This window comes from Camelina sativa, chromosome 9 (assembly GCF_000633955.1).
Source record: "Camelina sativa cultivar DH55 chromosome 9, Cs, whole genome shotgun sequence".
Classification (NCBI taxonomy): domain Eukaryota; kingdom Viridiplantae; phylum Streptophyta; class Magnoliopsida; order Brassicales; family Brassicaceae; genus Camelina; species Camelina sativa.
In genome coordinates this window covers 12,590,376-12,606,338 of record NC_025693.1, presented here as the reverse complement: position 1 = coordinate 12,606,338, position 15,963 = coordinate 12,590,376, and the positions used below count along the sequence as shown (strand labels likewise).

At 35.7% G+C, this 15,963-nt stretch overlaps 1 long non-coding RNA gene across 1 annotated transcript; it reads left to right on the top strand.

Annotated features, from left to right (window-relative positions):
* Positions 3,544–4,885, top strand: LOC104710890. Its single transcript, XR_755136.2, has 5 exons — positions 3,544–3,727; positions 3,889–4,150; positions 4,244–4,279; positions 4,366–4,430; positions 4,558–4,885. It is a non-coding gene; the product is annotated as an uncharacterized LOC104710890 (long non-coding RNA).

The window sequence follows — 15,963 nt, the reverse complement described above, 5'->3', positions numbered from 1 at the left end:
TTTATTATGATTGTTTTGTCATTCGTTTCTATGTCCGAGTAGTGTAGTAAAGTTTCTAGGGATGGGATAGATGATTAGGTGCTCTTGATCAGTTAGGATGCTTTAGTTGATTGTGATGATTGATATATTTCCTTCTAGGTTGATGTTCTTAATGCTGTCAACATACTGAAAGGTTGAGATTAGATCTAGGGCGTTTACAACGCTACAGGCCGAAAGGAGTAGATAAAATGCTTGATTAGGTCAATGCTAGAGGTTTACTTAACTTTGAGTGACAAAATCAGATAAGTCTAAGTTTACTGACAAAAATGAATTGTTCTTAATGCCTGCTTGTTCATATTGCTAGTGCGACAGTGTGGTAGTATGTTCAAGGTTGATTGTTGCTAGTGCGAAAGTGTGGTGACAAGATTTTAGAGGTTCATTGTCTAGGAAATAATTTCTTGAGGCATGTAAGGCATCCGTACTGGTCTAGAACACTTAGGATTTGATTACCCCCATCCTTAGGAACTTTCGTATTTTATTTGTTTACATTTTCTTTACTTACTCGACCAGTTACCCGATCAGGTACACGATAACCTGCATCGAGTAATACCTCGAGCTGTTCATAACTTACTTTCATACTCGATCACCCCCACTCGATCCTATACTCGATTGATTGCATCGAGTGCTTAGGTCGTGCGGTTTACTTGTTTATATTCCTTTACTTTGTTTATTTTCGGACTGTTAGAACCCAAACCTTAATTGCTTGGCTTGACTTGCATTGNAGGAAATAATTGCTTGAGGTATGTAAGGCATCCGTACTGGTCTAGAACACTTAGAATTTGATTACCCCCATCCTTAGGAACTTTCGTATTTCATTTGTTTACATTTTCTTTACTTACTCGACCTCTTACCCGATCAGGTACACGATAACCTGCATCGAGTAATACCTCGAGCTGTTCATATCTTACTTGCATACTCGACCACCCCACTCGATCATGTGCTCGATTGCTTGCATCGAGTGCTTAGGTCGTGTGGTTTACTTGTTTATATTCTTTTACTTTGTTTATTTTAGGACGGTTAAAACCTAAACCTTAATTGCTTGACTTGACTTGTATTGTACTGATCATATCCTTCCTGCTAGCAATACACAACCATTTGGATTAATAACCCTTGGTACTACAACTGCATAGGGAATTAATACCCTGGGTGAAAACATGTCTATCATCAAGTAAGTTGAGATATCTAATTTATAGAGGTTCTTATCTTTGCTTTTGATGAACAGACAAATAACTAACACTTTTTAACCATCTTGATACCATAATAAACAGAAGATGACCTGCCTTTTTTTCATGCATTTTACTTCCACATATGGTAATATTTCGTTTGTTTTTCTTTTTCTATTTTTTCTTTGTTTCTATTTAACGATTTGTACTAGGTAATAATGCTATTTAAAATTTTCGATAAAAAAATAATTTTAAACAGATGATGTTAAATTATAATGTTTATCTGGTATAGTATTAACACTTTTAGTCAGGTTGGATTATCTATGTAACCCCTTTTTGATTATGTATCTAACTCGTACTCGTCTCTAAAAAAAGGCACTAGTAGCTTTTAAGTTTAGTAATATGTATCACAACTAGATTTTAATCTGGGGTATAACGCAGGTCTATATTTTTTTAATTATTTATAATTTATGTTATATATTGTGTTTTTTTATGAGAATTAGAATACTTTTTCTATCAAAATATTTTTTTTGAGCACTTTTGCTTGTAAATTTGACTGCATTAAATTTTTAAGGAGATGGTAGCGAGTTTGAAAAAAAAAATCATTTGCATCTATATGATATTTTGTTGATTTTAGGAACCTTATTTATTTGGAAGAGAGATTTAGAGCAATTTTAGGAAACTTAAATATTTATATATTATTATTTTTATTAAGAATAAACTTAATTGATTTAGTCAATTTACCATATTTTACTTATTGAGTTTTGTGCAATTTTGTAGGGATTCACATTGCAAATAAACATAATTATAAGGATATAATACAAAATGTGTACTTAAAAATATTAATATACTAGATTTTAACCCGTAGTACACCACGAAACAACTTTTATTTTAGACAAAAATATTTTAGTTTTAAGTTATATTTGTTTGTTAATTTTTTTTTTTAGTGTTTGAAATAATATAATTATATTTAATTGTTAATTCTGATTTAACCCGTGGTACAAAACAGTTTGTTTTTATATATAGTATTATTTTCACTGTTCTATTTTGTGTATATATATATATATATGAGTTAGATTGAGTTATTACTCTATATTATTATTGTAAACGGCCAATATACACCAATGTATTTAAAACATAATATTATTATTCATGGAAACTATAAGAATGTTATTTGATGGATGTGTATATATAATTTAAACTTGTGAGATTTTTAATTATTTATATTTCTAAACAAACCCTATATTAATTTACTGTCCAATACCACTAATTGCATAACTTAATATTTTCATATAAATAAAATGTTCACTAATAATAGTTGTATCATTATATTGAATTGATTGAATAACAAACAAAAGTTGACCAAAACCAAACTTGTTACTGACAACTTGAACCAAAAACCATTGAACGAAAAATCTAGTAATGTTTGAGAAATAAAATAAAACACACCAAGAAACAAATAACCAAACTTCAACTCCATAACATGTACTGCGGGTTAACACCCTTCAGCTTCTTGTCTGTATTCATCCCATCATTCACATCATCATTATCCTCACCATCTTTGATTTTAATAGTAATAACTTACTAATCATCCCTCATTTCAAAATTGAGCATTTTAGTTGGCTTTTTCGCTTCAAGCATCCCTTCTCCCCGATGTTTACGACTTGAACAATCAAGTCTAGAAATGAAAACAGTATTATTATTTGTAAATGATAATTTGGCTAGTAAATAGTAATATAGATCTGCACTGTTACAGTTTTTGATCAAATATACTTACCAATCAACATGTTTTAGATCATCATTCATAAGTATGGATCTTCACACCCTAAAGTAAAAAAATTATAAACAAACGACATTAGACACGACAAAATGTAAATTTGAGAAGTATAGTATGAGATGGTTACATGAAATAAGAAGAAGTAGGAAAGAAAATAAAACCTTTTTGCCGCCACATCATATCTATTATAAAGGCAAATGTAGTAGCCATTAGAGTAATTTAATTCGTTTGCTTTTGCTATAGAGAAACAGTTTATTGTGTTTAGTGAGCTAATATAATGCGAGTGAGACATTTATAATTATTTTATTATTTGAGAAGATTGTAGGGTTTAGGGTTTTGCGTGGATAGTTATCGAAAATGATGAAGAGCACGTAAAGAATATCTTCGACATATCAAAAATTTTTGAAAAGTTTGAATATAATTTAGAAATTAGTAATGAAATATGCTAGTAGTTAGGGTGTCAAACGGGCCTAAAGCCCGCAGGCCATGTCCGCTATGTCAATTAACCGGTTGGATATATATAGGCTTTAAAGTTGATGTCCAAAAGATAGCGGGTCTTGCGAATTTGACTCGTTTGGTTTGCGGGTTTGTCGGATGGTCCAAAGAATCTTTCCTCTTCTTCTCCTCTTCTTTGGTTCTTCCAACCTGTGTCAATTCTTCTTGAATTATCCATGAATTGAGAGATGTTGTTGATGAATATGAGTGAAGACTGGTACAAAATGAATGATTCATTAATTCATTCATTCAGGTTTGTTGTTCACTTTTTTCTGTTTTTGGTTTTTATAATGTTGCGTTTATAGTCATTTGCCGTTGCTTAATCTAGTTCATGAATCATGAGTCTAAAATTTGATCGAAGCTAGTTTCAAATTATCCTCCCTGCTTTAACATAACATTCTCGTTTTGTGCTAGCTATCCGCGAACAGAGTACAACATATCCTTCTTCATTCGACTTTACAGACACACTCAGAGAACAAGTTAGTAATCCAGTGTGGGGGTGGTTATGTACAGAGACTGGTCTCAGATGGCTTCCATAAGCCAAAGTCAGGGACCGATGCTGGAGACCATCCTCCTATCACCCGATGCGAGCAGCAACCGAGGACATGATTGGAGGAGATGCTTGGCAACTCTATCAGTATGTCTGTCAACAATTTATTAACTGCAAATACATAAGGTAATAAAGCCTTCATTGTAGCTTGATTCATGCTAAATACAGCTTATTCTTTGCACATCTTATATGTGGTATTCTCTTGGATGGATATCTCAGGACTAAAGTGGAATTGTCAACTTGGTGGAGAAAGAGGTTCTTCTTCTTTTTCAATCATAATTCATAAGTCTCTTAAGATCTCTCAGTTTTTAATCCTGCTTTACATGGGTTTGAGTATTTAGGTTGAACAACTTCTTGAACCCGAAGAAAGAGCAATTCTTCAACAAATCTCAAGATGATATCAACAGTAAGTTCTCTAAAGTGATTTTATCTTTAAGATTGCATTTCACAGTCATTATCTATACTTATTATGTGGAATATGTAAATTTTATAAGAGTTGGAAGCCACTTCAGACACTTGCTCTGTTAATGCAGATTCCATTAATGGATAACTTCATTGTAATGGACAAGACATTGATTACGGTGGAAATCGAAGCATGATGGTTCCCACATATTGGATGTGTATAATCTTTGGTTGAAAATTTTGTGCGGGGATCTTCTTGCTTTCAGGCTGGTTCATTATTTGAAAGAAAGTTTTGCAAATTTATAGTCAGGACTAGAGGAAAAATCTCATCTTAAAACTACAGATGAAATTGCATAAAGAACGACACAATGGTGTTATGCAGTTGCAGGTGTAATTATGAATTAGGGAGTGAAGAACAATTTGCTACCTTTTGCAGGAACATGTTTTAGCTGTTGGAAACTAGACAAAATACAAAAATTAGTCTGAGGTATTGTAGCTCATACAAAAATTTCAATCCTCTCTCTCTCTCTCTCTCTCTCTCTCTCTCTCTCTCTCTCTCTCTCTCTCATCAAAGCAGATACCAACAGTGGGTCAAGATGGTGGTCCTAACTCTTAGTCTCTTACGCGTCAAGGCTCTATGGGACATGAATTCGGCCTTGGGTTTAGTTGCAGCCTACAACAGGCTACAGATAACCACTGTCCAGCTTGTTTTAAAGTTTAAACCAAACCCTGTGACACACCTAAAAGCTTTGAAAGATAATTTAAAAAAAATATTTAATAATTAGTAAATATCAACTAGATACTTAGAAGTAACACATCCATAAATCAATCACACCCTTAGCCGATCCCAAGTAATACTCCAGCTCTATCTTTTTATATACCCTTGCATTTCTTGTTTTTGTGTTGTTTCTTGATTCTTGAATCCTATTCCAAATTTTCCTTACACAATGTAATTTAAGTTTGGGGAGGGTTTGGGATGACATTTGATGTGGTTTTCTGTTTTCTTATTTCAAGTTTTTAGCATAATCATGTTAGTATTTACATCATATTTATGGCATAGCAAAACCCTAAAAATTTGAAAGATTTCTAAAAAATCTTTAAAAAACAGAGAGTTCATGTAGTTTGCATTCCATATTAGGATATTATTAGTATGTTTCATGTAGGACTGTTGCATATATGCATTAGGGATCTATGTTGAGTTCAGCCTTGTTAACTTGTTTAAATTTGCTAGACTAGGATCAATGCCCAAATTAATAGTACTTTGATGCTAGTTGAGTGAGGTAGAAACATAAGATTGAACCAAGTCTTGAATTCCTATATTGCATTCTTGTCTAAATTGAAGCATGTTGTGATTTGATATCATTTCCTACTTATAAGAACCTAATCTTGATTTATAATTATCTGGTTGTGCATTGCTTTAAACTAATGGATACTAACTACATATTTGGATCATCTTTCCTTTTTCACCACTCTTGTTGATCCAAGTACCTGGTTTCATCATTGAATCAGTTCCCCTACCCTTAACCTACCCTTCTTTCAAGCCATGTTTATTGTTGAGTGTTAGGCCTTTTTGGGATTGAGCTTGGTAGAAAGGGTTAGGTTTGAACCGACAGGAATGGAGCCATGTGTAGTTCTAGTTTGCAATTTTCAAGCTAGATAGGACTAGGTGAGATTTATTTCTGGGTTTGGGACTTGGTTTGGTTGAAAAAGAAAAGAAAGAAAAGAAAGAGAAAAGGTTAAAGTCTTTAGGAGGGGAATGCATTTAAATGAATCTAAGCTCTAGTAAAGGATTTGGAAAGTATAAAGCATAGATCTGGTCAAAGAAAAAAAAGAAAGAAAAGAAGAGTATAGCAAAAAGCTTTTATGTCTTAAGAATCAAAAAGAAAAGAGAATCATAGTGAATAAGAAAGAAAACCCCAATCCACTAGAAGAATCAATAAAGAAGTCTCTCATAACTCCTAAGACTTAGAACAAAGAGAAATGAGTGTATTTAATAAGAACAGAAGCTAAAGGGTAGGATTATGAATTTAAACATTGCATAATCTGATCCATGTTCTTTTTTAATGAATGTTAAAGGAAAGATTGATCTGAATGCATTTTGATATTATAGGCTTGTCTAAAGTTTTTAAGTACAGCTCATTCACCTTGCATCGTAGTATTAGTACTTAGACATTGATTCTAGCTAGTTTATTAATAGGTTTTAGGTTCTTAGATCCCACTTTCAAACCTCTCTACCTACTTATGTCTTGTTTGTTTGCTTGAGGGCAAGCAAAGACTAAGTATGGGGGTGTTGATGTCACTCTATTTTACCATATTATAGGCCTTGTCTAGTTTATGTTTTGCATCATATAGAAGTGTTTTCTTAGGTTTTATAACAATTTATGTCCAAATATACACTTAGGATGTTTAAAAGCATGCACTGTATACATTTGTGCATTTGGAGTCTTATTAGGTATTATGGAGCTCTAAAATTCTAATGAAGGCCTTGGTATTATTTCTGGAGCTAAACAAGAGGACTGGAAGTATCATGAAGGGAAAAGAAGGCACTCAACCACACCACTCAATCAGGCACACGGGCGAGCACTCGGTCGGATGCATGACAAACCCCTCAAAGATCGACTCTAACGAAGATCTTTAGTTAGTATTCAACTTCAGAGTTCTTCACAAAAGTTGTAGGAAATCGAGTTAGATTTTCAGTTCTGGTGGTTTCAGGTCAATCAGAGGTGTGTTTCAAGCGTTTATCCCTGTTTTACTGAACAGATATCATCCCAGATCAGACTAGAGCTACTCGACCAACCACTCCACCATGCACTTGGTCGAGCATATGGTCGAGCACATGGTCAAGTAAAAGCCACCAACTCTCTATTTTTTTCTTCTAGCCAACTAGGTCTACCCCCCCTCTACTAAATATATGTGTTTTCACCTGTGCCCGCAAAGAGACACCTCATAACCTAGTTTTTGCCATTTTTAGCTTACTTTTACTTTATTGCATCTTCTTATCTTTTCTAGGATTTTTACCCACCAAAATTTGTAATCTTCAAAACTTTGAATCTGCAGCGTATTTGCTTTCACTTCTTTGTATTAAATTGTTCATCTCTCTCTTATCTATCATATCATGTCTGTTTTATCACTTTATGGGTTTGTGTTCTTCATCATTATTTGTAGATCTGAGTAGTAAACTAGGATCTTAGAGATGAGATAGGTTGGTTAAGAGATCTGTTTATCTAGAGTGTTTAAGCTTGATTGTTTACAAATCCCTTCTGGGTTAGGAGAACTCTATGCTATCTTTGTTCTGAGAAGTTAAAGATAGATCTCATGTGTTTTAACTTCTAAAAGATGTTTAAGATGCTAGATAAGACTAATACCAGAGATTACTGTGTCTAGCCTAAGAGATTAGTTGTCTATGGTGGTTTTTGACAAATAATTATCTGGATCTTCATGCATGTTTAGTATGGTTTCACCAATGAGAGTTGGGTAGAATGTTACTAAACTTGATTGCTATTGTCATGAGAGTGGATTAGCAAGTATATGAGATCATTGTCTGGGGATAGCTTCTATGAAGTTTGTTAAACAGTCTGGATAAGCTTAGCTTGATACCAACCAATTACTCCCATCTCTAGGACCTAATTGCTCTTTTTTTTGTTACAGCTTTCATATATAATCATTTGTCACCGAGCACTTACTCGAGCGCTAGTTTATTTCCTTGTCTATGTTCTGTTTCATTCCAGTTTGCTCTTAATTGCATTTTTTAGTAGTTTTCTCTTGCTTATCATAGTTTATTACACTTGTTCTATAATTTATTTTTACATTAGTATTGTCTTAAGTTGCCTTAGTTTATTGCATTTCATTTTATGTCATTAGGTTGTTAGAACAAATCAACTTTATATTTGGCTTAACTTAAATGCATTGATCTTGTCTTGACATCTTTTATGCTACAACGACTTACGGTATTGAAACACCTTACATTGCTCTTCATTCATCATCTGATCATCACCATGCTTATGTATGTTGATTGCATAAGTAATCTCATTGGTGAAACAGGGACAAGTAATCACATTTTTAGCCACCATTCATAAGTAGTCACATAGAAAAAAGCTTGTTTCAGTTATGGTAGCGAATAGGAAGGTCAAGCAGAGGAGTGTTGACGCAATTTTGCCGATACGGTTGTAGTGTTTCCTTCTAACCCAGATATGCTGGGACACCGTCGTCACCTACTATGTCGTTACATATTGTGAAGATACAGGGACAAGTAAATTATATATGATCTCTCTCGACTCAGCTAGCTCACCATAGAATACACAAATTTCAAGAACTCCTCAAGCGCACATTCTCACACCAGTAGATAGACTATCTTTCACAATAAGCCATGCTACATATTCATAATGAGGTACAACTTGAGAGAAGATGTGCTCAAAAGTGCTCGTTCCACCATTTCTCCTAGCCATGTATACGTATCTGGTCTATGAAGATGTGTTTGGTGATATTGTTTAGGAGTTTGGAACGATGAGTTCACAAACATAGTCAAAAAGGGGGATAATGAAGATGTATTTGTCTGTCTGAAGTAGTGTCTGTGTGATACAAGAAGTGATACAATATTGTTATTGTTTTGTGTGTGTATGAAGATTCTAGAAGGTTTGAGAAGGCAAGATTGAAAGACGGCTTGCGAATAGGTTGTATTTGCTTTCTTATTCTAGTGGAATTGAAATCTGGACGTGGTTCCGGGGAGTAGGAAAAATTGAACCTCGTTAACAAAGTTCTTGTGTTTTTTACTTTCTTCACTTTATTATTCGTACCTCATATGCATTAACAAGTGGTATCAGAGCATGTTCTTGATAGAGATTCAGTCTAGTTTCCGGTAGATCAAGGGTGAGGATAGTTCAGGAAGTAAGGCAGAATTTTGAATCAGTTGTGATGAATTCATATAGAGAAGGCACATTTATGACACAACCACCGTTGCTTGATTCATCGAATTATGGATATTGAAAAGTTTGTATACAATCGTTTATTAGTAACCTTGATGGAGGATTGTTGGAATTCGATTGAGCTTGGTTTGGAGCCTCCTAAAGTTGTGGATTGTAAAGGAGTTGAGAGTCTTAAGCCAAGAGATGAGTGGACTGTTGCAGAGAAAGAGCTATCAAGTTGCAATTCTATGGTCAAGACAGCGATTTACAATGCTATTAATTCAAGCCACGTCAAGTTAATTTCTCAATGTGTATCTGCTCAGAAAGCTTAGAAGTCACTGGAGAATATGTTTGAGGGGACTTCAAGTGTTAAGCAAACAAAGCTGGATATGTTGGCATCACAACTTGAGAATCTAAGGATGGAAGAAAAAGAAGTTGCCTGACTGTGGCTGAGTTCAGTGCAAAGTTATGTGACATATCTAATGGGGCTTTTGCTCTTGAAAAGCATTACAAAGACAAAAAAAAATGTGAAGAAGCTGAAGCGATCATTGCCTGCAAAATTTGAGTAAAAATTTATGCAGTTGAAGCAGCTCATAATTTAGATGACATGGCTTTGATGAGTTTGTTGGGATTCTTAAAGCTTTTGAGTTAAATAATGTATATGAAGCTGAAGGAGTAAACAAGAAGGAAGATAACGTTAAGACAAAATAAAGAAGGAAGTTGACAGTTGTTCTTAAGGTATCATCATATGAAGATTCAATAGCTATTGCTAAATATCTAAAGCTTAGGGGAAAAGAGAAGAAAAATAGAATGAATGAAGAAGTGAGAAGTTCACCAAAGAATGTCCAGTGTTTTGAATGCAAAGGGTATGGACATTTACCTTTATATGTGTCAATCTACAAAAGCATAAGAGAAGGCTATGAATGTTGTCACTAGTGATTCTGAAACTGATTCGGATGAAGAAGAAGATCTGGAGAATTTTGTCGCGTTTACAACTTTTGAAGATAATTCTGCACCAGCGTCTGCAACAGTGTCTGCACATGTGTCTGCAACTACATTTAAATATGCAACTACAGCAGAACATGAATCTGAAAGTGATAGTGATGCAGAGAGTATGGATTATGAAGAACTTGGTAAGAAGTGTGAGATGTTGTATGAACACTGGCTTAAAGTAATTGAGGATAATTTAGTTTTGATTAAGGAGAAGCTCAAGTTAGAGGCTAAAGTCGTTGAAACAGAAAAATATGCAACAGAAAAGGAGGAAGAAGCATCACAAGCTAAAGCGCAACTTGAAAAACACAAAAGAATTTGATGATGCTTAATAATGGTACAAAGAAGTTGGATCGGATCATATTCTGAATATTGGCAAGAGTCAGATAAGTATGACCCTGGATTTGAAGGAAAACTTTCAAAATCGGATCCGGTGTTTGTTTCAAGTGGAAAAATTACGTATGCATCATGAACTGTGTCTAAAAATGCAACTGCTTCAAAGACTGCTCCAAAGACTGTATTTGTGAAAGATTGTGGTGCAAAACTTTCTGAATTTCAAAATGCACCAAGACGAGTTTTTCGACCTGTTTGCCATCATTTTGGTGTTGTTGGGTATATAAGGTCAAGGTGTTTTAGATTGTTGAGGGAAAGGAGTCGAATGGAGAATATTTATGATATTAGAGTTCATGGTCCTACATGTTATCATTGTGGAGTTCAAAGACATATTAAAAGGAATTGTTTTAGATTATTTGAGAGTTTAAACATGGAGGCTAGGTCTAAAGCACAGCAAGATTTGGGTTAAAAAATATGAGTTCTATGGAGATGATGTATTAGGCTATCAACCGCATATTGCAAAGCGGGGAGAATTTCCAATTAGTTTTGACCATGTTGTGACTCATTCACGGGGAGAATGAAGATGTGTTTGGTGATGTTTTTAAGAGTTTGGACTGATGAGTTTACAAGCATAGTCAAAAAGGGGGAGAATGAAGATGTATTGGTCTGTCTGATGTAGTGTCTGTGTGATACAAGAAGTGATAAATGATTGTTATTTTTTGTTTGTGTATAAAGATTCTAGAAGGTTTGAGAAGGCAAGATTGAAGGAGGGTTTGAGGATGAATCAAAGAGGAAAGTTACTATTTTATTGGTTGATGAAAGTGGAGTTTAACAAAGAAACAAAAAGTGTAAAAGGAAAATTACTTTTCCTTATGAAATATGGAAATATGGAAATATGGAAATCTTCTCCTAAGGTGATTAGGGAATTGTGTTGGCTATACAAGAAGTAGTTGGACACATCCTTGAGAGACAAGAGAGCTGAGGCATAAAGGATAAAAACCCTAGAGAGCTTTCTCATTTTGTGCGGCTTAGTTTTGCGGTTTGGTGCTTGTGTGATCAAGCTTCTTTGTTTGTCGGTGTAACGTGTGTGTGAAGGTTGTTCCAGAGACTTGGAGAGCTGAAGTCTAGGCTCAGGGGGAGTTTAGCCCAAGGTTATGTTATCTTGGTTTAAATCTAAGGCTCGATGTGAGTTTAGTTAAGGGTAGAGATCTATCCTTAAGATTTCATGTTATAGAACATAGTGGTGAATTAAGAGGATTGTGCTTGATTTACACGTTTGCGAATAGTTTATATTTGCTTTCTTGTTTTAGTAAAATCGAAATCTGGACGTGGTCCCGATGAGTATGAAAAACCGAACCTCGTTAATAAAATTCTTGTGTTTTTTACTTTCTGCACTTTATTATTTGTACCTCATCCGCATTAATAGTCACAAGTTTGTCAAGCGGAGAAGAAGTCACGATACGATCATGTCGTGTGCCATGTTTCCAAGTCACCATATATATCAGCACAAATTTGCGGTAGTGGTGCTGTGAGAATATTGTCAATGATCTTACGGATAAGAGTTATATGACTATTCCTGCTGCGATAAAATCCCCAAATACCACTTATCGAAACGTCCGAAACCATATCTCCCCGAGAGACACAACGTTCATGGTACCTCTTTCACCTATCACATCAATTAATATCTCCATTGGCAGCCATAAATCAGACCACATCAGAGTATTTATCCTTCTCTTGATTTCTACTTTAATAAATTTAATAGCCCGTTGACCAAAATTTAAGAAGTTTAGGCCATGCCCAAAAGGCCATGAGTCTGGATTGGTCCGTAAGACCACTTCCGAAGCTAGTATATAATCTAAGGGTTTTAACAATATTTTAATTATAAATTGTGTACTTTTTAAAATTAAGAATGTTTTAAGATTAATTAAAATTATATACCTCTAATGGTAAAATTCTAATTGGGTTCTTAAGAATAAAAACAAAAAAAAATTAATTTTGTAAAACAATAGTATGTGTTTTGTGTTAAAACAAAGAAGATGTACAATCATTCATATGGTTCTCAATCATTCAAGAAGAAAATGTACAACCAAAACAGAAAATTAGTTACAAGAATGTGAGAAGATGATATGTTTGACACAGAGAGTCCAACTCCATTTCCAAACCTGAAAAGCTGAGAAGATGCTATGGTTAACACAGACAAACATGTGATGACAAAGTCTCGCTAATCGTAGAACTGAAATTGACATAAACCACATATCTGCTTTTAGAAAAGCCGGATGTAAGACAGAGGACCTTTTACCAACTTTCTCTAGAAGCTCCGAAGCCAAGACTTTACCAGTTGCTGAAATAATAAAAACAAAGAGAATAAACCAGCCAAGACTGTAACATTATATGTACGACCACTCATCCATTCTATTGGCTTGATGGATGCAAACACATAAAAAATATATGAACATTGATAAGGGAATGTCACGGAGAAAAATATAGGTTGGCTCAATAATAATTCATGATCTCATAACCTAAATATGATCATAGATGCTCTATAATTCATGGAAACAAACTATGGCAAGGGTTACAGGGCACATGATCCATAGTTTCACAAACCAAGCACATACCTAAATAATATAGCTTCCAAACAGTGAAACAAAACAACCAAAGTATTAGAGCAAAGAAGTCGAGCTACATGAGAAATTGTTAGGACAGAGGATATTTTCTATATCTTAGGCAGAATATATTATATAAATATTCTATACTTGTGCATCAAGTCTTGTGTAAACTATATATATTATAGGTTCATGAATAATAAAGACAACAATTTTCCTCTAAGATTTACATGGTATCAGAGCCAGTAAACAAAACCCTAATTTTCTATTTTTCTTAGCCGGTCTCTCTTCTACCCTAAGAACACACGTTCTTTATTTTTTCTCTACAAATCTTCTACTACCTAAACTATGAGTAATACTTCATCTGCCCTTTCTACTACTTCTTCCACCACTAAGGACTCCATCACGTCCTCTCCTTACTACCTCTCTTCTAACGATCAACCACATCATGTTCTCACTCCTTTTCTTCTTACCGGCGAAAACTATGAAAAGTGGTCTAAGATCGCCCGAAATAACTTAGCAGCCAAGCATAAACTTGGTCTGGTTGATGGATCTCTACTCAAACCCGATGTTAGTTCTTCTGATTACCAAAGATGGGTTCAGGTTAACTCGATGTTGTGTGGTTGGCTATATGCAAGTTTGGATCCCAAGGTTCAGAAGGTAATCTCGTTCGTCGATAATGCCAAAGTCTTATGGGATAATCTCCGGGTTCGGTACTCTATCGGGAATGCTTCTCGGATTCATCAAATTAAAACCTCTATTGCTAGCTGTGCTCAAGACGGACAAAGTGTTGCTGACTATTTCGGCAAGCTCAAGGTTATGTGGGACGACCTTGATGATTTTGAGCCTTTCATTGATTGCTGTTGCAGCTCTCCGTCTTGTCCTCAACGTCTTAAGCAGCAACTCCGCCGAGATCTCGAGCGTATCCATCAATTTCTCATGGGTCTTGACGCCTCTCGTTTTGGAACTACACGCACTAATATTCTTGGTCGTCTCAACCGAGATGGCGACATGACCCTTGATCAAGTTTACTCTGAAGTCATTGCTGAAGAAAGACATCTTATCGTTGCTCGCTCCAAAGAAGAACGACTAGATGCAGTTGGCTTTGCCGTCAAAACAAGGGTCAATGCTATTGCCTCCGTTACTCGTGTCAACCACGGACCGTGCACACATTGCGGTCATACTAATCATTCGGTTGATACCTGTTTTGAACTTCATGGGCTTCCAGATTGGTGGATCGAGAAGCATGGTGATTCCAGAGGAGGCTCTCGTTTTGACTCTACTCGTGGTTGTGGTCGTGGTTCTAACCGCGGTCGTGGTCGTGGTTGCTCCTTCCCTTCTTTCCGAGCTAACAATGCTCAAGCTGCTCCTGAAGCTGAGTTTCCTGATCTTCCTGGTGTTACAAAGGAGACGTGGTCCGCAATTGTCAACAAGTTGAAATCTGATCAATCAACTAGTCATGACAAACTATCTGGTAAGAGTTCTTGCGTTGAGTTTTTACTTAACTCCGGTGCATCACACCACATGACCGGAGCCGATGATCTTCTTGTGGATGTCCATGACATTCCTCGCAGTATTATTGTTCTTCCTAATGGGAAACACACGTTTGCCACAAAAGAAGGAACGATGATCCTTGGTGATCATGTTCGCCTCCATCGTGTGCTTTACGTTCCCGATCTCTCTTGCACCCTTATCTCGTTAGCATGTCTTTTACGCGAGATGTCGTGTTTTGCTTTGTTCACTGACACGGTTTGTGTTCTACAGGACCGCACTTCGAAGATGCTGATTGGCGCAGGTGAAGAGAGAGATGGGGTTTATCATTTTCGAGGTGCAGTTTCAGCAAAGGTTCACAATGTCAAGAAATCTACCAAGACTCTATGGCATGAGCGTTTGGGGCATCCATCTACGAAACTTCTATCAAGTTTTTTATCTACTTTACAAGATTTTGAACACAATACTAGTGATAGCAATGATTTTTGCGAAGTTTGTATTCAAGCTAAACAAACAAGATTGGTTTTTCTCGAAAGTACTAATAAAGCAGAAACAGTTTTCTCTTTGATACATTGCGATGTTTAGAGACCATACAAACTTGCTTCTACTTGTGGAGCACAATATTTTCTTACTATTGTGGATGATCATTCTAGAGCCGTGTGGACTTATCTTCTTCTCGCCAAAAGTGAAGTTGCTTCTCATCTCAAACAATTTGTGGCCATGGCTCTTCAACAGTTTGGTAAAAAGATCAAAGTTGTTCGCAGTGACAATGGGAGTGAGTTTCTTGCTCTCCGTACTTTCTTCAAAGATCATGGCACTCTCCATCAAACCTCTTGCGTTTATACACCGCAGCAAAATGGAAGAGTTGAGCGTAAACACAGACATATTCTCAACATGGCCCGTTCTTTGCTCTTCCAAGCTAACTTACCACTTAAATTTTGGGGAGAAAGTGTACTCACCGCGGCATATTTTATAAATCGTACGCCTACTCCTCTCCTTCACGGCAAAACTCCGTATGAGGTTCTCCACTCTACATCACCATCCTTTGATCATCTCCGCGTCTTTGGTTGTTTATGTTTTGCTAAACGACACACGGCTCATCATGACAAATTTCAAGAGCGCGGACGTAAATGCATTTTCCTTGGTTATCCTCACACTCAAAAGGGTTGGTGTGTTTATGACTTGGAGAGTCATGATATCTTTGTTTCTCGTGATGTCC